This window comes from Oreochromis niloticus, linkage group LG18 (genome assembly GCF_001858045.2).
Source record: "Oreochromis niloticus isolate F11D_XX linkage group LG18, O_niloticus_UMD_NMBU, whole genome shotgun sequence".
NCBI lineage: Eukaryota > Metazoa > Chordata > Actinopteri > Cichliformes > Cichlidae > Oreochromis > Oreochromis niloticus.
Genome location: NC_031982.2, coordinates 5,807,132 through 5,831,027, shown reverse-complemented (window position 1 = coordinate 5,831,027; position 23,896 = coordinate 5,807,132). Strand labels below are relative to the sequence as shown.

Sequence of the window (23,896 nt, the reverse complement as noted above, 5' to 3'; positions counted from 1 at the left end):
GTTATTTCTTCGGAGACATAGAAGAGCAGATCTGTACAGATGCGCAGTAAATCTGTCCGTGGTTAATCTATATGCACACATGGCGAATCTATATATGTAGACCACGATTTCTCTTTATAAATTGCTTATCTATATACTTGGTGGATCTATATATCCAGTACATGGCTGATCAATACTAATGAATCTGAGCTCAGTGGATAGACAACGAGATGTCCCCTCTGAGAGAAAGCTGTATGGACCCAGAGCATCAAGCAGCACAAGTACACATAAAATATATATAAAGAAAGGGAGACAGAAAGGCACTAAAAAGATGTTTCTTTAGAGCAGGGGCAGGCAACTCCAGGCCTCAAGTGCCGGTGTCCTGCAGGTTTTAGATATCGCCCTGGGTCAACACACCAGAATCAAATGATTAGTTCATTACCAGGGCTCTGGAGAACTTCATGACATGTTGAGGAGGTAATTTAGCAATTTGAATCAGCTGTGTTGGTTCAAGAACACATCTAAATCCTGCAGGACATTGGGCCTTTAGGCCTGGAGTTGCCTACCCCTGCTTTAGTGGATTGTCTTCGGTTTACTTGCTACAAATTCATCTATTTATTGGTATCCTCTTGTCACATCTAAAGTCACAGTGTAGCGCAAAGACAATATGCTTAGCATGCAGTGTCATTCTGTTCAAAAAATATTTTCGCTTTAGCTCTGATCTGACAAACTTAGTATAACTAATGTTAAAATGAATACCAAACCAGAAGGTTCTTCTGTGATTTGGAAAACGCCATAAACATCCAGGAGCAATTCAATTCAGTTCAATTTAATTCAGCTTTATTTATATGGCACCAAGTCAGTCACCTTAAGGTGCTTTACTGCTTTACTGTAATGTAAAGACCATACAGTATTACAGAGATCAGATGATGCCCAATGAACAAGCACTTTTCAAAGGAAAGGAAAAACTCCAGTCAGGGAGGAGCAGCCAACGGCGCAACCAGTTGCATGGTGTGGGGAAATATGAGAAAAAGGATGACATAATGTCGTGAAACGTATGGATCAAAACTGCAGACTTGGATGACATCCATCTATTAATCCATTCTGTTGTGTTTGTCCTCATCAGGGTCCCCGGGCCTATCCCAACATGGTTTTAAATAAGCTGGGAAAACAATGCTGCTGGCAGAAAATAAGAAACAGGTGAAAGTAATCAAATGATAACATGACAGTGAAGTAAAACCTAATAACAAACACATGAGGCAAGTTAGTAGCAAAAGTAGCAGAAAAGTCCAAAAAGCAGGGAAAACAGTTCAAGGGCTATTCAACAAAGCGGTGGAGCGGTTTAGGGGATTGGCCAGTGGTCCTGTAGCAGGAAGCCAGCAACAGAGACCTTCCGGTGGCTTGGCTGGAGGCCAGTGTCAGCAGAGGTGATGGTACACGTCAGGCTTGGCCAGAAACTGACAGCAACCACGAAGAACCTCTGGTGGTGTTTTAATGTTGAAACCATGTGCTATGGTATGCTTACTGACAAATTATTAAAGATTAGATAACATCAATCTGTTTCTACAGGAACTCCAGGATTCCAAAAGCAATAAGAGAAAAAGAGAGTAAGTATGAGAAAAGTCCAACAAGACACAAACTGCAGTTTTGATTCAATTGGGCTGCAGTGACTCTCTCACAACTGCTCTGATTAGTCTCTTCACTGACCATCCATTGACTTCTTGTAGGTTGCTGCTGCTGGTGTGGACACTTTAGTCAACCCCGTCAACACACGCCATCACCCTGTCGTCTCTTCTTAATCAATACGGGAATTAATCATCCAAAATATCTACGTGACAAACCAATTATTAATCTGCGCTGTCAAGTCCAATACAGTGATAATGAATTTAGTGGGAATGCTGTGGACTCCATTTGTTCATTAACTGCTGATGGCTGCTGTAATGACTGCTCAGTGTCACCTGGATAATCTACTGCTATTGGAAGCACTGGACACACACTCGAATACACACACACACACACACACACATACACACATACACAAGTATATATGTATAAATATATGGGAAATTTTTAGAAAAACAAGTAAAATAATTTCCCCTCCTTGTCCTCCTTTTTCTTCTTTCCTTCATTTTATCACCATTTACTCTCTCCTCCTCCTCTCCTCTATCTCTTCTTATTGATGTCTTATCTCCTCGCTCCAATAAGCGTCTAATCAACAGCAGAGCGAATCAGATCAGATCACAGCAGGATGATGAATCTGGGAATCATTTACTGGGGCTGACCCACTCTTCTAAACCACAGGAAAATATTTTAAGGATGATAGCTTGATGAAATGATGATGTCTACGTTCCACACCATGAGTCTACTGCTTGCACTAAATATGAGCTGCAAAATTTAGGATTATGTTTTACTGCAAAAGAAAAGGCATGTTATTAATCACAGTTTACAAGTTTATAGGACTGTTTTTTTCCATTGCATTTAAAGTCTTCCATCATACACTGCTGACATTATATACTGTTAGGTTTATACTGTAACTGGTAAACCAAAAACTAATGCAGGTATCCCTGACCTGAAGTGATCAAAATGTGAATACTGTAAGTTTGACACAGTTTCATATTTCACTTAATGGTATGCATTCCCAAAGCTTTTTAACACTGAAAATGTACTTTAACAATGAGCACTTATATAAAATAAAAAAATATAGTTATTATCGGTGCTTAAATGTGAAAAGAAATAGAGAACTATATCCTATTGCTAGGTGGTTGCTAAGCCATTGAAGTTTTGCGCATATGTGACCACTAATCACTTAACTTATTCACAGTTTTGGATGTGTGAAAATTATTGTGACAATGGAGGATCAAGAGATAAGTCCCCAATCACATAGGCCTATAGGGAATGGTCCAGCAACCATGTGCCAACCAGGGGGCAGATCTAGAGAAATTTGCCTAGGTTGGCATGAAAGTGGCATGGGAATCAAATGGGGTGGAAAAACCAAAGCCATTTTTTTACCCATGTTGGTGTTACCTGCTGTAATATCCATTTTATATGGTTTAAATACAACCAAATACAGTAAGTATACACATGTTTAATTTAAATATAGTCTATAACTTTATTTTCTTTAGCCCAGATAATTAAAGATTTCAGTTACATAAAACATGTGAACTTTGATTTATGTACTGCATAACCTGTAAAATAAATAAGTGTGTAGCTCAATAAGTATAAAATCCAGAAAGCTACACAACATGGGGCAGTTCATTTGGTATAAACCAGGGCCGTGCAGAGATGTTTAAAGGGGCGGGTGCTTAAAGTTAAAAAGGGGCACATAGAACCAGGCTGAAGAAGAACAACCCACATTCATCAAGAATCTAACATGACATCGCATCAAACTATATCACTGTCATCAGGTGGGGACAATGCAAAGCAAACGTAGCCTATGATTTACCTGATGGGGTACAATGTTGCTGTTGAGGGGTAGCTGCTGCTCCTGTTGCTGATAGTGCTGGAGGGCAGGGCCGTGTTGATCTGAGATTGTAGACTGTAAAAAGTCCATAGGAGAGATGGTAGCTGATTAAACATGTGTTATGACATACAGTGGCTTGCAAAAGTATTCGGCCCCCTTGAACTTTCCCACATTTTGTCACATTACAGCCACAAACATGAATCAATTTTATTGGAATTCCACGTGAAAGACCAATACAAAGTGTGTACAGTTGAGAAGTGGAACGAAAATCATACATGATTCCAAACATTTTTTAAAAATAACTGCAAAAAAAAAATAACTGCAAAGTGGGGTGTGCGTAATTATTCAGCCCCCTTTGGTCTGAGTGCAGTCAGTTGCCCGTAGACATTGCCTGATGAGTGCTAATGACTAAATAGAGTGCACCTGTGTGTAATCTAATGTCAGCACAAATACAGCTGGTCTGTGACGGCCTCAGAGGTTGTCTAAGAGAATATTGGGAGCAACAACACCATGAAGTCCAAAGAACACAGCAGACAGGTCAGGGATAAAGTTATTGAGAAATTTAAAGCAGGCTTAGGCTACAAAAAGATTTCCCAAGCCTTGAACATCCCATGGAGCACTGTTCAAGCCATCATTCAGAAATGGAAGGAGTATGGCACAACTGTAAACCTACCAAGACAAGGCTGTCCACCTAAACTCACAGGCCGAACAAGGAGAGCGCTGATCAGAAATGCAGCCAAGAGGCCCATGGTGACTCTGGATGAGCTGCAGAGATCTACAGCTCAGGTGGGGGAATCTGTCCATAGGACAACTATTAGTCGTGCACTGCACAACGTTGGCCTTTATGGAAGAGTGGCAAGAAGAAAGCCATTGTTAACAGAAAACCATAAGAAGTCCTGTTTGCAGTTTACCACAAGCCATGTGGGGGACACAGCAAACATGTGGAAGAAGGTGCTCTGGTCAGATGACACCAAAATGGAACTTTTTGGCCAAAATGCAAAACGCTATGTGTGGTGGAAAACTAAGACTGCACATCACTCTGAACACACCATCCCCACTGTCAAATATGGTGGTGGCAGCATCATGCTCTGGCAACGCGTTCTCACTCCCTAAGCGTAATATTTTACGCTATGTGACAAATCGTCAACATTTTACGCTTTCGGGTACCCAACACGTTCCTACATGACGAGATCAGAAAAATGAGAAAACATGAGAACCGTTGGGACTCTATCTACACATGTTCGTTCATTTTCTTCAAATCGCTTTACAAAACACTATTTCATGCTATTTCTGTGCTGGTTAAGGTTAGGAATAGGGTTAGGGTTAGGGTTAGGGATAAGGTTAGGTTTAGGGCTGGAATACATGGCTGGAACGTATATTACCACGGAACCGTCATACCACTGGAATTCAGCCATAACCCGGGGCGTACCATCAGAACGCAGAAGGTCACCTTTCGCGTTCCTCACGAACGCCGCGGGACGTGACAAAACGTCGCCATGCTACGCCCCGGGAGTGAGAACGCTCTGGCTCTGGGGGTGCTTCTCTTCAGCAGGGACAGGGAAGCTGGTCAGAGTTGATGGGAAGATGGATGGAGCCAAATACAGGGCAATCTTGGAAGAAAACCTCTTGGAGTCTGCAAAAGACTTGAGACTGGGGCGGAGGTTCACCTTCCAGCAGGACAACGACCCTAAACATAAAGCCAGGGCAACAATGGAATGGTTTAAAACAAAACATATCCATGTGTTAGAATGGCCCAGTCAAAGTCCAGATCTAAATCCAATCGAGAATCTGTGGCAAGATCTGAAAACTGCTGTTCACAAACGCTGTCCATCTAATCTGACTGAGCTGGAGCTGTTTTGCAAAGAAGAATGGGCAAGGATTTCAGTCTCTAGATGTGCAAAGCTGGTAGAGACATACCCTAAAAGACTGGCAGCTGTAATTGCAGCAAAAGGTGGTTCTACAAAGTATTGACTCAGGGGGCTGAATAATTACGCACACCCCACTTTTCAGTTATTTATTTGTAAAAAATGTTTGGAATCATGTATGATTTTCGTTCCACATCTCACGTGTACACCACTTTGTATTGGTCTTTCACGTGGAATTCCAATAAAATTGATTCATGTTTGTGTGGAAAATGTGGAAAAGTTCAAGAGGGCCGAATACTTTTGCAAGCCACTGTAGTGGCGACAGCACTTGGAACCATAAGGCAACAAAACTGTGAGAAATAAACTAAGCTCTGCCTGTGAGTCACTCTTTGCCTCTCTTCCTCCTTCCATCTCCTCATCTCATCTATCACTCTCCACTAGCCGTCCATCTGAGAACAAACACAATTTGCTATTGCATTAATCTATTATTTAATTATCCACACTTAAAAACTCTTGCACCTAATCCATAATAAAGTAATAATAGAAAAATGTTAAAGAACCAAAACATTGTGTTTATTATTGTTTTTATACTTGAATACCTCTGCAATGCATCAACTGGTACATGTGTTATTGTTACCTGTGCTCTTTTTAATCCAGCTGCTGAGGGATCCACTGCCTCACACAGCTCCTTTTGTCACTGTTCCTCCTGATGTCCTTACATGGCATGTCTGGACAATGTTATATCATGAGTAATAATTTAAAAAATCTATACACATAAAACACACATACACACGCACATACAGTGACATTTTATACCTTCTCCAGAATACTGTATATACTATGGCCACAAGTTTGCATCATAGTGCTGATCAAGAATCCTTCTGTTATTATTTATTCCTAGTGCTGTAATAATAAAGTAATTCAAATAAAAAAATTAAGTAATAAATATAAAATAAAGTATTTATGAGGATTCAATTTGTTAGACTATCCTCTTTAAATTGTAGAGATACAATAATTTTGCTGTTGTAAAATCAGGATTTTGTCATATTTGAAATATAAATCCAATCAAAATCAAAATATCAAATCAAATTATCAAAATATGTTCCCTAAAACGGTGGACAGAGCTACAGATCCATGACAGCCTTACCCAGTTCTAGCAGCTAGGACCAGCACTACTTGTGAAGTTAATAAAAGGACAGGTAATGTTTGTCGCTCTGTTGCACACACAGCACGGTCACTTGTTTCAATTCGTCAGTTGTCACAAGACAGCTTACCAACGTGTACATAATAAGCTAATACTCCTGTGTGCTGTAGACTACAGTGTACGCTGTAAACCAGCTTACTGGTTTTTGTTTCATCAGTCTGCGCATCGCTCAGACGGCAAAAAATGCGCATGCTCTTTCCGAGCTCGTTCCCGGCTCGTAACCAGTGCGCTCTGACGGAAGAGGCGATCATTGGTTAATGGTAGTCATGTGACTGATGCAAGCCAGATTCTTTTATTTAAACTGTGATTAATAGTGAAATATTATTGTTGAGGGACATAGGCACGACTCCACACGCGCACACACACATAAAAAAAAAAAATTGCCTCAAGAAAAGGGCACTTGGGGCACTCATGAGGAAAGGGGCAGGTGCTCAAGCCCCTCCTCCCCTGCACGTGCCTTTGAGTTTTTTTGAGATGAAGATACTTTCTCCTATTTGGCTCCAGCAGGCAATGAGGTGCGCTTACTGTGTCTCTGTCAATTTGAGTTTCATGAAACCGTGATAAACAGGTGTTTCTACACTTTTATTTGCTGGGTTTACTTTGATTACAGTGTTATTGCAAACCATGTCACATGATGGTTTAAGTTATTTAATTTCAGAACTTCTCCGTGTGGTGACTGACGGGAGTAAAAGCGACTCGTGAAATAATTAACAACTAAAAAATACATCTATATTTGTACAATCAGTGGGGGACTAGTCCATTGTTTTTCTCACAGTTTCAATCTGGTAGAGAAGCGTGTTTTTTTCTCGATCCCACAAGCACCACTGAAAGCCTGCCTGCTGCATAGAGCTGACTGGAGGACCTGTGTCTGTCAGACCCCGACACAAATCCCCGCCCAGCCCCTGCACTCAACAGTTTCCTTGTTTCATATACTAATAATAATACATTTTATTTATAGGCACCTTTAAGACCCTCAAGGTCACCTGTGCAAGAGGGGGTGAGTATGTATGGAGAAGATCAGATAAATTTGGATGAGCGAGGTTATGAAGCGCTTTGAAAGTAAGAAGCAGGATCTTGAAATTGACACGGAGGTGAACTGGAAGCTAATTGAGCTGTTTCAGAACAGGTGTTATATGTTCAGTGGATCTAATTCTGGAGATAATACGAGCATCTGTATTTTGAACTAACTGCAATTTATGGAAAGATTTATGAGGTAGACCATAGAGAAGAGAATTACAGTAATCTAAACGAGATGTGACAACAGCATTGACAAGTATGGCAGTACTGTTTGGAGTGAGTGAAGGACGGAGGCGGTTAATATTACGGAGATGAAAATAGGAAGACCGAGTGATATTATTCATATGAGCTGTGAAGGAAAGAGTGCTGTTGAGGATGACACCAAGACTCTTAACCTGAGGGAAGGGTGTGACAACAGAGTTATCAATGGATAATGAAAGACTTCTGGTTGGGACTTTAGTCAGTTTTGATTTGGTGCCTATTAAAATGAATTCTTTTTTATTGCCATTAAGTATAAGAACGTTGTGAGTAAACCATATACTGATGTAATTACAGTGATTTTAGTAAAGATTATTTACTTTTGTTACATAAAAGAAAGAGTAATTTGCTGATCTTGGCCTATGAGAAGTCCATAACAAATAACTTGGATATGGATGAAAAAAGAGTTTTTGGAAAGGGAAGCAGGAGACTGTTGTTATAGAGTGGATTTAGGAGAAAGAAGAGTGGAGCTGTTAAGTTGCAAACAGAGTTCAGTTCCTTGCAAAACAAATAAAAACAAGACAAAATCTGTAATGTTCTACAAATTAATTTGAGAATTCTAGGAAAAGACGTGGCAATTTTTTTGGCAATTACTATGCCAACCCTATATTAAGAGGTCTTATTTTATTCTTACTTTGTTTTGCAAATTTATTTGAGAATTAGGCAATCCAATTAAGATAGATTTTATGTTGGTGGTTGTAAAGATCTGGATGGATATTTTATTTTATTCTTTATTTCTATTTTTCAGTTTTATTTCTCAAGATTTTGTGGATTGTCTTTTTTTATAACTTCGCCTACCCTTTTTAGTTTTGTTAACATTGGCAATATTGAGAAGTACTATCGTTGTACTATTGTTGGGTTCGAATATACTTAATATAGGCCATCCAATTAAGGTAAGTGTCATACTTTTAGTTGTTAGAATCTGATGAGCAATATTTTATTTTATTGTTTGTTGTTTTGTTTTTCAGTTTTCCCCCTGAGGGACTGCCACCTTAACGTGGTCAGGGGGTTTGCGTTCCTCAGTGACCCTAAAAGCTAGATCAGCAGAAGCTTAGCCTTCAGGTGGGATACCCAAGTTGGTCAGGTCTTAGGGCAGAGGCCTGACAAAGTGCAATCCAATTACATGACAAAAACAGTTATCCAGAGCACCCCCACCCCTTTTCCGCCTCCATTGCCACCATGTGCCCACTTTACATTTCTCTCTGGCTCTTCATATATGCCTGTCTAGACCCGGCCCAGCGTATACATAGGTTTAAGAGATAGGTATAAAAAAAAAAAGCTTCAAATATTTTTGTTTAAACTTTAATACGTTTGAAGAGCAGAGACTCTTAACTACATTACCAAAAGGCCTTGAAGTTTTCAGTACTTGCACAGCCAAAATAATGATGAATCATGTCATGCAGTCTGCTCTGTGTGTGGGTCATCTTTCGGTATTTCTGCCCTCCATGTTGTCTGATGGCAGCTCCCTTCTCATCTTCCAGCAGTCTACAAATTTGCATACAAATGAACATCTAAACGGGCTCAATGACATAATTGACTCGCAATTAAAAATTTTCTTGAGCTGGTCACTTTGCGCTGGACGGACCAAGTGCACAAAATGAAGAAGGACACATACACACATAGGAAAGAAAAATTGCTGCTATTTTGCATATTAATGAGAGTCATTAGATGTCGCTTGGCAATAGCTGACAAGGGGACTTATTTATGCCCTGGCCCTCAATGCCTGACTGGGAGAAAGTGTCCACTTCAGCGACCAGCGCTAATTGTTTCTGAGCATGTTGTCCGGCCGATCATCATCATCATCATGGGAAATTAGGCTTGCTTCAAAAAGACGACTTGGCTGACGTTGAGCATGGCCTATTATGATAACTCTGTGTAAGCTTTTAACTTCTGGTGCTCTACAAGAGCCAAGCTTTTAACTTGGACCCATTAAGGGGCTTGTATCTTGCTGTTTCACCCCCAGTAACAACTATTGAATCCAAAAAGCTGAAAGACGAGCCAGAACAGGAAGCCATTATGCTAATATTTTGATAAATCAAAGTGGGGACGTTGAATGACTTGTTCCGTTCTGCACAGAAAACAAGCAGAGTGCAAATGTGTTAACTTAGACTGTTTCAAATCAAATACTCTGGTGTTAAATCTCATTAGACTGCTACAAAAAACCTCTCCAATAGATTACTGAAGTCCTTCACACCAAAATGATGCTGTCCATTTGCTACCTGCCAGCATTCATGACAGCTCAGCAGAACTCTTCTGTGACATCTGTCAGTAATTTGTTTCCATTCAAAATGGTATACTAAAAAGGACTTTGATAATTGTATGCTTGAAAATAGGATGAAGACCAAAATAATCCCGTATTATGGCAGTAGTTTTTAGCACTGTGTCCTGGGGTTCTGCTTTTGCTGGTAAATACACCTTCACTGCATTAAGAGGGTATGTAGCAGTGAGGTTCTGATAATCAAATGAACTTGATTAATTGATCACCACCGAGTGTGATCACCTTTATGAAAGCAGACATTTTAGCAGTTTGCTTGTCTGCAGGATTCAGGTGTGTATTAACACAAATGACAGTCTTCCCAGAAATTAACATCTCACAGATTTACCCCAAAGTTGGACCATGCAACGCTCAGAGAAATTGTAAGAATAAAAACAAAACAAACCGCTAAAAGCTACTTCTTAGACCAGGGGTGGGAACCCCAGGCCTCAAGGGCAGGTGTCCTGCAGGTTATGAAAATTTACTTCAGCTGTTCAACGTTCATCCATGGAAGAAGGAAAGTGCCTCTTGAATCTAACATGAAGACATACATGGTCAGGTTAATTGCATTATTTTTATCATGTGGATGAGTAATTGCAAAAAGTTTTAAAGCAGGCAGTTATATTATATCAGACACAAATTTATAATTAAAGAGTAATTTTGCATGAAACTGCCCCTCAATTTGCAATCAAGTTGTGATGAAAAATATTTCATTAATTCATAAGAAACTCCTCAACATTTCTGATTTGATTAGATTTTGACCCTGTAAGTCATCATTGGCCTCTCGCCCTATTGTAGCAGGAATAGGCTTCATAAACCCACCGTGACCATAAATTGGATAAGGGTACGGCATGGACTGATGGACAGATGAATGGATTGATGGATGAATGGAATTCATCATAGGTAGAGTACAGGTAGGAGTTGCCCTAATCCTACTCTACCCTAACCCTAATATTTCTGGAGAAAGGCTAAATGGAATGTCTTCTGATAGTCCAGGTTAAAAGGCAGGGCTTGGCGCTACTGTCAGTAACAAATGGCGAAAGTCAAGTTTCCATTTCCAGCATGCAAATACTTATATTGTTTAATTGGTATTGTAGATATATGACTGCTGTTTTGTTGATACTCAGCCAATCAGGTAAGTAACAAAAACTAACTAATTTGGACATGTTACATTAGTGCATGAGGATTGTAGTGCTTAAAACATTCGTGTGGCAAACAGAATGTCACAGGTTTGATTCCAGACATAAATTCCCTTTGGGGTTGTGTCAAGAATTGTATCTGATGCCAAATAAAACATCTGGAGCTCCCAGCTTTGGTGACCCCTTATGATAAGGGAGCACCTTTTTTTAGGTTATTGAAACTTGTCATTGGCATTTTCTCTATTTGTAATAAAATAAATAAATAGATGTATTGATAAAGTCTGCTAAGCCCCTGTCCTAGTACACAAAATATATCCAGACTTTCTTAGCTTCTTATTATCATTTTTATTGTGTATGTATATTATCTAATGTCTATCTTACAATGTGTACTATGTGTGCCTGTATATCTACATTTTAGAGGAACCACTAACATGTAGGTTTACAGACTGAAAAGGTCTCTTTCCTCCTCTGTCTCTCTCAGCTGGAGTGCCAGGCAAGCTGCTCTGCAGCGACCCAGAGATGAGGAGTGTGACAACAAAGAGGTGGAGGACAAGGAGGTTTTAATGCACACACACGCACACACATACAGCAGTGTGCGGTAGTTATGGTCTCGACAGCTTTAGCACCCCCATATTGTAAACAGAGGGGTGGTGACCGCCTCCCTGTGCTTGTTAACATCATCTCCGTCATTCAGCAGACGCGGCACTGTCAGCACCTTGCTGTGCCCCGACACAATCAACATTAACTATGACACACACACATACTTGCACAGACACACTGACTATGTACGTTGATACAACAATGCATTCAAATTCACACACACACACACTCCCAGCAGCAAATTTGTCCACGTATACTGTGATAAATTTACACACAAATATTCACACACACACACAGAACTGCATATCTTGGCAGACCCCATGCAATCAGCATTATCCATGTGAGCTCCTTAATGGGCACCTCGTAAAACACACGACAGCTCTGCTACCAAGAACATCCACAGGAGAGACAAACTACCTGTGCTGACACACACACACACACACATGCAGCACAACTGTGTGTATATTTCTGTATGTGTGTTTTGGCTATCATTATTGTATTGTACGTTGTTAACGAATTTAAAACCTTTTGATAGCCGTATGTTCTTCTCATCTTATCTCTTTTCATTGTGTGAAAAGTACTCGACAGGACCAGCATCAGTGGCAGTGACAGGTAGTGTTGCCAATGTTCCAAAATCTCAGTAATAATTTTGGAGAGAAGTGCTTGGTGCAGCAGTTAGTACTTATTTTTTAGATCATTTTTACTGTGACAAGGCAGGCATTATGAAGCCTCTTTTATTTTATAATCAAAATAATAAGTCTTGTTTTCATGGACCACAGCAGAGCATTTTGAGACAGGCAACAAAAATAATGATTATCAACTAGTAAAAAGTACACTTTTAAAATGTGTTGTGACATTCGCTTTCCCACAAGCCAAAATTAAAAGGCGCAAGAAGGAAAGAAAGTCAGGACCAGTGATGCGCTTCAAGGCTCAGCTGAGCTGAAGTTGCTATCAGGTAAAGCTGGTCCAGCACCACCTGGTGTGTGCATGCTTGTGTGCATAGGAAGCTATGATTACTTTGACATCAAAAGGGAGCATGCCACCCATGTCAGATATGTTGCCCTTTTTGGTAACGGCTCCAAAGGCCAAAGAGGCTAACTGCCGTTACTGCCCCCACCTCTGTCACCCACAACCACGCATAGCCTCAATCCCATTGTCCAATGCACACTCACACACTGGGGCATGCTCAGGGCTGGCTGCAGCCCTCACAGTGATGGTCATTCTGTCTCCAGCCAGCTAGCGGCGACGCTTTTGCCGCAACTCAGAGTGCATTTGACCTTTATCCTCCCAGCCCTAATCAGATTGTGTCCCTCTTTATGAAATCAGACGCTAAAGGTCAGCAGGCTGTTTAACATGGGATGGAGGCCCAGAGCTATGGAATTTGCCTTGGCAGTAAATTACCTTTATTATGTTTGGTCCGTGTGATTCTATACCCTCCCAAAGGCCGTAGGGCTGTGGATGTGGTGATACATGGAGATGAGTTACATGGCTGCAGTTTTCATCAAAACCCCAAAGAAAGGCTTCACAACAAAACCCGAGCTTGAGTTTAGAATGGTGATACACAGTTGCTTACGACACACTAATTGAAATATATTCTTTTACTAATAATTACAATCAACAAGTTGACAACAACTTAGTATTGTAAATGTAGCTACTAATTATATGACATCACTCCAGGAAAACTCCAAAGATGGAAACTTCCAACAGAGATCGATGTGGACCATAGACTCTATAGAAGATAGGTGTAGCCATCACTGGTTTGTAGAGTACTTTTTTAACCCAATAATTCCCTGCTTTGTCATTCATTTATGTTAAACAGGAATATTGTTTATTTGTTTTGTTTTTTGGAACACCCTGCTCTATTAACTAAGATTTTAAACTAGATCAAAAGCATAAACTCATGAGGGCATTGCTTGCTGCAAATTTAAATCAATTGAGAAGGAGTTTTCTTCTCTTGTAGGCTTCTATAGATTGACTCTTCATTTTGCAACCCAAGGAGTTGCTCCTTGCATCGAATGGATGTTTAAGGACTTGAGCTTCGGCTTCATTTCTTCATTCTACAATTGTCAGTCTATGGGCCTGATGTCACCTTAGCATTGGAGATGGATGTTTGATTGGAATTCCAAATTATTATTAAAATAGTTAAAGTAAGTCCCTGATAAAAAGCCACACAGTTTGCCCAAAACATTTGCTTGAAAGTGTTTCATCAGTAATAATGTATAGGCTATAGGTTAATAATATATCTAATGTTTTAAATGCTGTTTAACAAAGGTGCCAGCTTCCATTGGATCTGCTTTATCATATATTAGTAGTTGCTATCCCAAGACTAATTTGAAAAGAATCCTCCACTCACCAAATTTTACATTAAAAAAATTCAATTTCATCCAACAGTTTTTTCTTTCAATACTAAAGTGGCCTGCCATCTTTTCTCACACTCACATAGAAAGTTAATTGACATAAATGAATGAATGGATCCTGGATCATGGCAGCCACATGTGCAGTCTCTGTGGATTTTACCTTTTGTTCTCAAGCATTGCTCCCCAGAGTTTGCAGACTATGTTCTCCAGACAAAGTTATGTGCCACCGACCCTTCCCTCACATCAACTCTGAAACCTCACAGTCATTAGCAGCCGATTGATGAGGGAAATGGTATTAGTCTGGAAACATTTGCAGCTCATCCTGAGAAGGAGCCATTTTTACAATTGGTTTAGGGGGTTATGAATGTGCACATGTTCTGTTTGAAATAGGCAATGTTCATTTTTTATCTGTAATTGTTTCTGTAGGAGGCTTTTAGTGAGAGATGAGTAAAGATTCTATTATAATCCACTATCTGCTTTCTTTCTTTCTCATGCTCTTTTTCTTTAAAAAAAAGAAAAAGAAAAGCCCAATTCTTTTTTACTAATTAACAATATAAAATACAAATATATGTATTTACAAGAAAAAATTTTTTTTCCAAATATAATTAAATCAGAAATTGAACATAAGGATAATGATGTTTCACGTAATAACTGTTGTCTTCGGTAATGCTCATCACCATCTGGCTTCTTTTATGTTACTCACTGTGTGTCAAAGGCCTTGAAGAGCTTTCCTCTTTGATGTCTGCACGTATCGGTTTCATCTCCATCATCATTCTGTTAGTGGCCCGGAGTGCAACGAATGTCAACCTGAATATATAAACCTTATCTGTTCATACGTGACACAAACACATGTATTGTGTACCACACACATACATATGTCCAGTTTAAGGTAGGTACAATGTCACGTGAGTGATGATCACCAGGTATGAAGGGATGAGGTATAAGGAACTGTCTTGTGTGATGGATCAAAGGGTTACATGACAACCAAGCGAGGACTTTCTGCTTGACGGGAACATTTTTCAAATGGACATCACGACATATCAGACATGATGTGTGTGCATGTGAGAGAAACAGATCAGCCCCTAAAATAGACAGAGTCCAGTATCTGGGATGATGTGTTTTCTTCATCTCAGGTCAGTATGTCTGTCTGTGTCTTCATCACATCTTTCCTTTTGTCTCTAAGTACAAATACACATGTGTGTATCCCAGCACATTTGACATGCGAAACTGTCTTTTTGGTATCATTTGAAGGTCCATGTACTTTGCTGGTCAGCTGGAGATGTTTTTAACCAGTCACTAATACTGCAAGCCATAAGTAGCCATATGAGAGTTTTATTTAACTGGTAAATTGCAAGTAGTTTGATCTCATGTAAGCCCTACAGTATGTATCGTTTTCAAAAAGCTCTGATAAATGATCACAGTGAACATTTTGTTTTCTAGCTTAAAGGACGTTGAGTCCTTTTGGACAAATAAAACGATTAAAACCTATCTCTTCAAACCAACCTGATTCAGATGTAGGCGAACATGTTATCACCATTTCTGAAAAAAGAAATCTGTCCACACCTAAAAATGTATATGAACATTCACACAGTGTGTGTTGGTGTAAATGGCAGTAGAGAATTGGTTGCTTTGTTTTAGAAATTACTTTGAAAGAAGAACAACAATAAAAAGTAAGGCTAGATTTTGACAACCAGATTTTGATAATGTAATTTCATTTCCAGGCCATCAAATGCTGTCACTAAGGTGTTCTGTGGCTTTGGCACCATAACTACAACAATATTGGGTCGGTGGCACAAGATTGTCAACCATGAGGCCACCGTTGGCGTCTTGTGTGGGAGCTTTGTTTTAGACATCCTAAAAAGTTTATTCACATCATCTGGAGGTTGCATTTTCACAGTGGGAGAAATTCATCACTCATCCAACTGACTTCTTTAATCTCAGCTCACTGCAGGTTTCTTCAGTTGGACAATGATCCAAACAGATACCATTTCATAACAATGAGCCAAAAGATCAGTTTCATGATCACTGATATGCAAATTGCCATGACCCATAGTTTGTATGGAAGATACCAACTGGGGAGTGGGGAGTGCAATCACTGTCACCTTTCCTCGATTCAGAGATGGCTGTTTCATTTTTGCCTAAATGGACTCCTTGACTCTTCGCACAATCTACCATTACTCCCAGTCCAAGAGGTGTAGATCCTCATCACTGAAAGAGTGGCCTCTAGGTATAAATAGATGGCAGTCCTGGACAGTTACTTCTTCTATTTTCTCCCATCCACTTAGCCAGAGGTTGTTTGGTTTCCCCAGTTTATAATTCACAGTAATCCCCTTGACAGTGAACTCTGTACACTATTTTGCTCTGTTTGTGTCAGGACCAGTTTCTAGTGTAGCGTGTTTTGGATTTTGAAAGTCACCGAGACACAGTATTTTTAATTTTAGCTGATCACATGCCACATACAGGATTACCAATGGTTTTTGTTTAGGCAGAGGTTGTCCTTCTTCTCTCCTGGATCATCTGGAGCATTACTTAGGAGTCTTCCCTGCTTTGACAAATGCCCAGCTGGGATAATTACATTTACAGGGCCCCTGAGATGACTGACTGTGCATCGCTTTACTTGCTATTTTGTTCGTGCTTAGGCACTACAACTACTTTGTTAAGTTTAGGAAAAGGGTTTGGTTAAAATATGCATGTTAACAAAGTTAACAATGCACATTGAGAAGTGATACTAAAGAGTGCCCTTTGCCTTCAGGTCACATCTAGGCTTTGACAAGGGCCTTTGACCTATTTTGCAAATCCATCGGACAATCTCAAGACTGAAGAAATTTAAGGCCAAAATACATTTAAGGGGGTTGATTTAAAGGGTAACATTTTATAGTAGAAACTATGCTTATTTAATGTGTTTAATGTGTAAAGTTTGCTAGGCTACAAATGTCTTTGGTTGGAGTGACAGAAGGTGAAAGTTTCTCATGGCAGAAATCTAAGATATCATGAGTCACTTATCAAAGACCAAACCATGAAGCCAACGTGTGTGTCCACACCACCATCTCCGGTTTCTGCCAATACAGGCTAAAATGCATTCATGCTAAAGGTTTTCCAAAACAATGTCGGCATCACTTCCACAAGTGTCAGTTTATTATGTCCTTCAATAGGACACCATAATAGGACACAAAATTTTAGCTAAGGTTATGTGTGGAAAAAATGAGTGCATATGAAACTGGCCGCAGAAGGTGATGTCCACAGAATCTCCTTGTGATTGCTTTAGTTGCTAGAAGATTGCCTTGCAGACCGTTCTCTAGACCTGTGCAACTGAGGCCTTAGTGTGGGCATAACCTGAAACGATGGCTTCACCAAACCAGTCATCCCTGCAAAATTCAATAAATTACAAGATGCTTGGTTTTTCTCTCTCAGCACTTCACATACAAGTTCTTGAATGATCAGGTCCCATCACATCTTAAAAACCTCGTAGGACCATAGAAACCAAATAGAGCATTTTAATGTCAGACTGCTGGCTTACTTGTGGTTCCAAGCATATTAAAAAGTAGAATGGGACGCAGAGGCTTCAACTTTGAGGTCCCTCTTCTGTGGAACTAACTCCCAGTTTGTAATTCGAAGACAGACACCCTCTCTACTTTTAAGATTAGACTTAAAACTTTCCTTGTTGATACAGCTCATAGTTAGGGCTGAATCCAGTGACTCTGAATCCTCTCTTAGTTATGCTGCAATAGGCCTAGATTGCTGGGGGTTACCCATGATGCACTGAGTGTTTCTTCTTCACTCACCTTTTTCACTCTCCATGTGTTTATACCCACTCTGCATCTTTAGTTATTATTAATCTCTAACTCTCTTCCGCAGCATGCCTTTTGTCCTGTTTTCCCCCTTCACCCCCAACTGCTCTTGGCAGATGGCTGCCCTCCCTGAGCCTGATACTGCTGGAGGATTCTTCCCGTTAAAAGTTTTTCCTTCCCACAGTCGCCAAAGTACTTGCTCACAGAGGGTCATATGATTGTTGTGGGGTTTTCTCTGTTTTCTCTATTGTAGGGGCTTTACCTTATATTGAAAAGCACCTAGAGGTGATTGAATTGAATTGAACATGATTTTTGCTTTGACTAGACCAGTGATTCACAGCCTAGAGCAGGAACAGCAAATGAGGCAGAAAAAGTTTGGCAAAGCACAACAAAACACTCATTAGTCTGTTTCACTCATAAAACCATAATACTCTAACTTGAATTTGAAAAAAGCTCATTTACACATTAAACACTCTACACTTGTTAAGCTTGGACTCTGTTATCATTACAAAGTCCACCACTTAAGCCTACAACATAAATACAACTACAGCGGGCTGTACAGTAAAGACACTTGAGTGCATATGCCTTCCATCAAAAATTAATTTGAGTAGCTTTGATAATTATACAAGGGCGTAAAATATTTAACAGCGAGTGGTGGGAGAGCTGTTTAGGAGAGCTAGCATGAATATCAACTTCATCCAGAACAATAATAATTACAAACTGCTGACTGCTCTCTCTCAGCCGCTGTGCATCTCACTGTGTCTCACTTATTCAGCTCTGGTTCTCTCGCTCTTTGGTTCTCTGTGGACATGACTCTTTCGGCACCTTTCTATTTGCATCTCCCTCCCGCTCTGCAGCAAAGAGGCAGTGGGTGGGGAAGGGAAGGAGATGATTTAAGGTAATGAGAGGAGTAAAACATCATTAGTGCAAATTAACTTTTGTCAGCTGAGGTGATCTTGGTGGGGGCACTTCTGCCACCGGCGGCAGCTCGGATAATGGCAATTTATGCATTAATGTGTGTTATAGTGTGTGCGCATGTGTAGGTGTGTGTGGTGACGGCCACCAAGGACGCGTTCAGTCTTAAAGGGCAAGTCCAATCTTTTCAAAGGCCCTTCTCAGACACCCTAAATGTTTTCACGAGAGTTGCTAATTCTCTAAGTATTTTCCACTCTGTTAGTTCCCATTTTATAATATCAGTATTCCTAAGGGGGCTTTTTTAAGTTTAAATATGTTACCTCCCTTCGTGCTCTTAGCACTAAAATGCCTTGTGAATTATTTATGTTACCTTACAGCACCAGTTACAAGCCAGCTCTTGCATTGCCACATTTTGTGAATATGAATTGTAAGCACACGGACTCTTGCCTGCTATACAACCAGCTGTAACCTCTGTGGCTAAAATGTGAAGCCAAAAACTGCAGTTCTTCAGTGGCTGCAAAGCAAGCTAATCACCATGGACTCCCATGTTGAAACGTCCAACCCAAGCAAATAACATATTGCCACCTGCATCTCTATGACACAGGTGGTAAAAGGTGAAAAATCTCTTTTATACCTCACTTATTTAGATTCTGCTTAAAGTTTAAAGTTTGAGGTGTGGTCACCAGAGACCACTGCAGTGGAATTATGTGTCATCTAATATCTTGCTGTGTGGTACAACTTGTCCAAGAAGTTTCAGTGTTGGTAAGTGAAATTTTAGGAGTCTGTTATTTAGCACTTGTGTCTTTGTATTACATCTGTTCAGTTTTTTGATTTGTGGTTTGCCAACTATGTCAGCTGATAGCTTATTACTCCACACTCTGCTCTAAATATGATCATTTCTGCTGAACATGCTTCTTTTACTCACTCAGTCTGCACAGTACAGTTGCCTGGGGAGAAAATACCTAAAATCATTATGCACTTCTGATATTCAGAATCAGTTGTTGGTATTTGTATTTCCTCTTTCATTGGAAACATAACGGGTGCATGTTGTTCTGTAATGTCGCTGCTCTCTCTTGCTCTTGGTGTCCCTTACTCCCTCCATCTCTCTGTCTTCCTGGCTTTGGCAGCACAGGGGAGGCACGGTCATGTTTAATGCATGTGGTTTGTGTTGCACTCAGTGCTGGAGAATGGGCTCCAGTCCATTAATTAGTAACAAACGGCTGTTGGAAACAAGACAGGCCCAGCACAGGTCAACCAGCTCCAAGGTCTGGAAGGATGTGGACACTGATGTCCGCCCTGGGCCATCCACTGTCTGCAGCTGTGCTTCATAGCAACTCCTTAACTCAATAACTTACTCTTAGTGCTGTATTCATTTGCGCATGTTTACACGCAGCGAACAGTTGAAGAGACGATAATCTGCTGTGTGTAAACCTAAAACAATTAAGTAAAATACCAACTAGGCTACACATACACAACATACACGTGAAAATGTAGATTAGGTGAGATGGAGGGATGTGATGAAAATGACCTCTATCTACATACAAGAGCAGGACTGGGGCATACCCATTGCTAATAAAATCCAGTGATCAAACCTCTGCAGAGGTTTCTTTTCTGTTTGAATTTGAAATGGCCGTTAGGATCTGGGCTGTTACAATTAAAAGCTTTTTCTTTTGGCACAGTCTGTATTCACCCACTTGAATAGAGAAGGGAAAGATTCCTTCATTCACTTTTGTCTACAATAACCGAAACGCAGGGTCGAGATGAGATCATGTGACTGACGTGGACTTTGAAAAATATTTCTTTGTCTTGAGAAACTCTTGGGTTGTTTTTGCAGTATGCTTTGGATCAGTTTTGCAACATTTAGCTAAATTTGAGCAGAGAGTGTAGACGTCAGTATTCATTCGGCTGCTTCTATGTATCAGCAGTCATATCAACAAAACACACTATTCACCTGATTGTGGTGGCACATGCCCATACTATAACACTGCTGCCATCATATTTCACTATAACACACATTACACATACCATATTTTTCGGGCCATAAGGCCCACTGGATTATAAGGCGCACTGTCAATGAACGGGTCTGTTTTCATATGGTGTACCGGATTATAAGGTGCATTAAGTGAAAAAAAAAAAAACAGTCAGATAAGTCAAACTTTGCTAAACTCATTCTTCTTGCTTCCTCCACTTCTGTACCATTGATTCATTAATGTTGAATTCTCTTGCAGCTGCTCTATCCCCATGTTGTTGCAGTTTATTAATGACTAACCTCGTATTGTGGATGGATTATCTCAGTTGTTCTCCTGACTGAAGTTTGGTCCGTTTACAGCATCCTGCCTATGACTGCATTTGTTCATAACCATCAGGAACCCTCACATTAACTTTTATCGAGTGGAAAAAAGTTAGTGTTCATCCTCCAGCTTCACTGTGTTTATGTTATGCCAACATAGCTGTGGAAACTAGCGAGCTAACTTCCTGCTAACTTCTAACTCTGTTAAATTTAATAAATTCTGTTTTCATGGATGCCTGGATATTAAACTTAATTGTTACACCTGGTAAAGCAGCAACTTGATCATGTTATTAAAGATTAAAGAATTTAGACAGTTATTAACTCTCAGTGATGCCACAGTGTTCGTTTGACTTTGGGACCTTAACCGGACGGAGTTTTGGACCCAGATTACTCCGCGAGGCTCCTGACTACGGTAGCCGTAATGCTCCGACAATCCATCAAGCGGTGCGGCTTCGTAGTTTACCAAAGTCGTACTAAAACATTTTTTGACAGATTTTTGAGCACCGTGTACCACATACAATCGGTTTGAGGTCAGTAAGCACAACCAGAATTCATACATAAGGCGTACCGGATGCACTGTCCATTTTTGAGAAAATTTAAGGATTTTAAGTGCGCTTTACGGTATATAGTGACACATTAGATGTTTTCTGGCCTTGGAGTCTACTTTTTATTTTGGCCTGTGTAGGCTGACCATCTTTGGCTAAATTAACCTCTGATTGGTTCTTTGATTGAGTCAATGCCTCCGTCGTTTTTAAAAGACCGTTTCTTTTCCAACTTAAATTTTCTAATTGCTCAGGTTAAATCACTGAGCTGCCATAAATATCTAGATTACCATATATAACAAAACTTACCGTTCATACATGCAAGCACAAGTCTTAAGTTTGTACACCAAATTTAACGAACATATCTTTACTCTGGGCTACAGAAAGTGTTTCCTTTATTCTCTACAAAGAACGTGGGTTCATTTACCAGTGAGAATAAATTATTTGTAATTATCACCACAGGAGCATTGTGCCGGGAGAGAAAGAGAGGGAGATAAAATCTTGCGTGTTAATCAAGCCATGATGAATTGTCCATGTTCGTACAAACACAGCCTCTTCATGAGTCCCCTGTGCGTTCTTCACACACACACGTAACCAGTACAACAGAGTGGGCGGAGAGGACAGAATTAATTCTATGAAGTGAGCTGGCAAAGAGACAGTGTATGTAGATAAGTGGCAGAAGTGTAGACTGCGTGTATGCGCTTCTATGTGTGTGTTCAAATGCAAAGAAAGTAAGAGATTAACTGAGCACTGAGTGTGTGTCTGTGTGCGAGTGGGGAGAATGCCAAGCAGAACTGTGGCTGTGGACGACATATTCGGCAATATGTTACGTTCGGTCTGTGACTGTGTGTGTGTGTCTGAGAACATAAGGAGATGTACTATTGTCATCCTGGTCGCGGTGGCAATGACATATCTTAATCTACTTAGTTAGCGGCCAGGGGTCTTTAGCTAACGGATTATCAGCCAGATTTGAGTAATAGACTCCTCATTTAGCTTTAATGCGTTTTGCATAGAGAGCAACCTTCCCTCATCACTCTTTAAGATGAATCGGCTTCCTGGCTACAAGATTAAGGAAAAAAAAAACTTCTAAAGATATTAGTCTGCCTGCAACTGCATAAATCATAACATTTTGCTAATGCAGGCAAAGTTAAAACTCTTACACAGCTTTTGTAGTGTACAAGCAATACAATACGGGATTTAGGTATTTCCCAACCATAGAGTTCTGTCCTTATATACAGTCTCAAGTTAAATATAGCAGCAACGCTGGTTTTAAACTGTAATCTCTCTCTTAAGCTCTCACTTACCTTGACCCATGCTCCAGGTGAAAATCTCTCCAGAATCTAGCCTTCACTCCACAACTGTAATTATAAACTCTGAAATGAATAATTTGATATTTTTAGGAATATATTTTTCCACTTTGATGCTCAGAAGATGCATATTAGTTTGATATCTGTACAATAAATATAGGTCAAGGTTTAGCTTTAAGACTTCACCAAAGAGAAATAGCTAGCCTTACTCTGTCCTCTGTTTTTCCTTCATAGGAATCTGCTGTAACGGAATTTTTTTTTATTCTTTTTTTTTTAAATTGACAGCATTTTGTGCATTGAAAGTATTAAATGTTAAGATTAAATGGCACAACTGGCAAAATAGTACTAAGCTAACGGGGGTTTTAATTCTGGCACCTTGTGTTGTGTTTTATGTTTTTTTTGGTCAAATTCATTTCCGTTGATTATCTTAAAGTAATGATAATTTTGGAGGATTTATTTCTGACTTTTGATTATGTTTATTCTTTGTTGGGTTAAACAGTATTTAATACTCCCAACACACACACACACACACACACACACAGCTGGATATCCGATAAATGATGAGGACTCCCCATATGAAGACGGCATATATATACATCTATGTCGAGACAGGTTTCCTTTTTTTCATGATTTATCCTCTTTTAGACCTCAGTAGGAGAGTTTTAAGTTCATACTTTTGCTTTCTTATGCTTTTCAGTTGGGCAGAATTTACTGACTGTAATGTAATAATACTGCTTATGTATCGAAACTAAACTGCTGGTTATTTATGCAAAACATCATCCTTTAGCAGCCAAATTAGTAGCAAAATGTGTACACGTATTTTACACTCTAGTTTCATAGCACCGTATATATTTTTCTTTTTAGATACATCAGCATCCTCAACCGCAGTAAAGTATGTATGTATTTGTTTACTGCAAACAA

General features: G+C 39.8%; 1 long non-coding RNA gene across 2 annotated transcripts; it reads right to left on the bottom strand.

The window, feature by feature from the left end:
- Positions 1-837: 837 nt before the first annotated feature.
- LOC112842938 (uncharacterized) lies at positions 838-6,665 on the bottom strand. Of its 2 annotated transcripts, none has more exons than XR_003214995.1 (4): positions 6,452-6,665; positions 5,942-6,032; positions 3,422-3,514; positions 838-1,158 (listed from the first exon to the last, which is right to left on the bottom strand). It is a non-coding gene; the product is annotated as an uncharacterized LOC112842938 (long non-coding RNA). The 2 variants fall into 2 exon arrangements; XR_003214996.1 differs by having other exon boundaries at positions 838-1,155.
- Between the last annotated feature and the right edge of the window lie 17,231 nt (positions 6,666-23,896).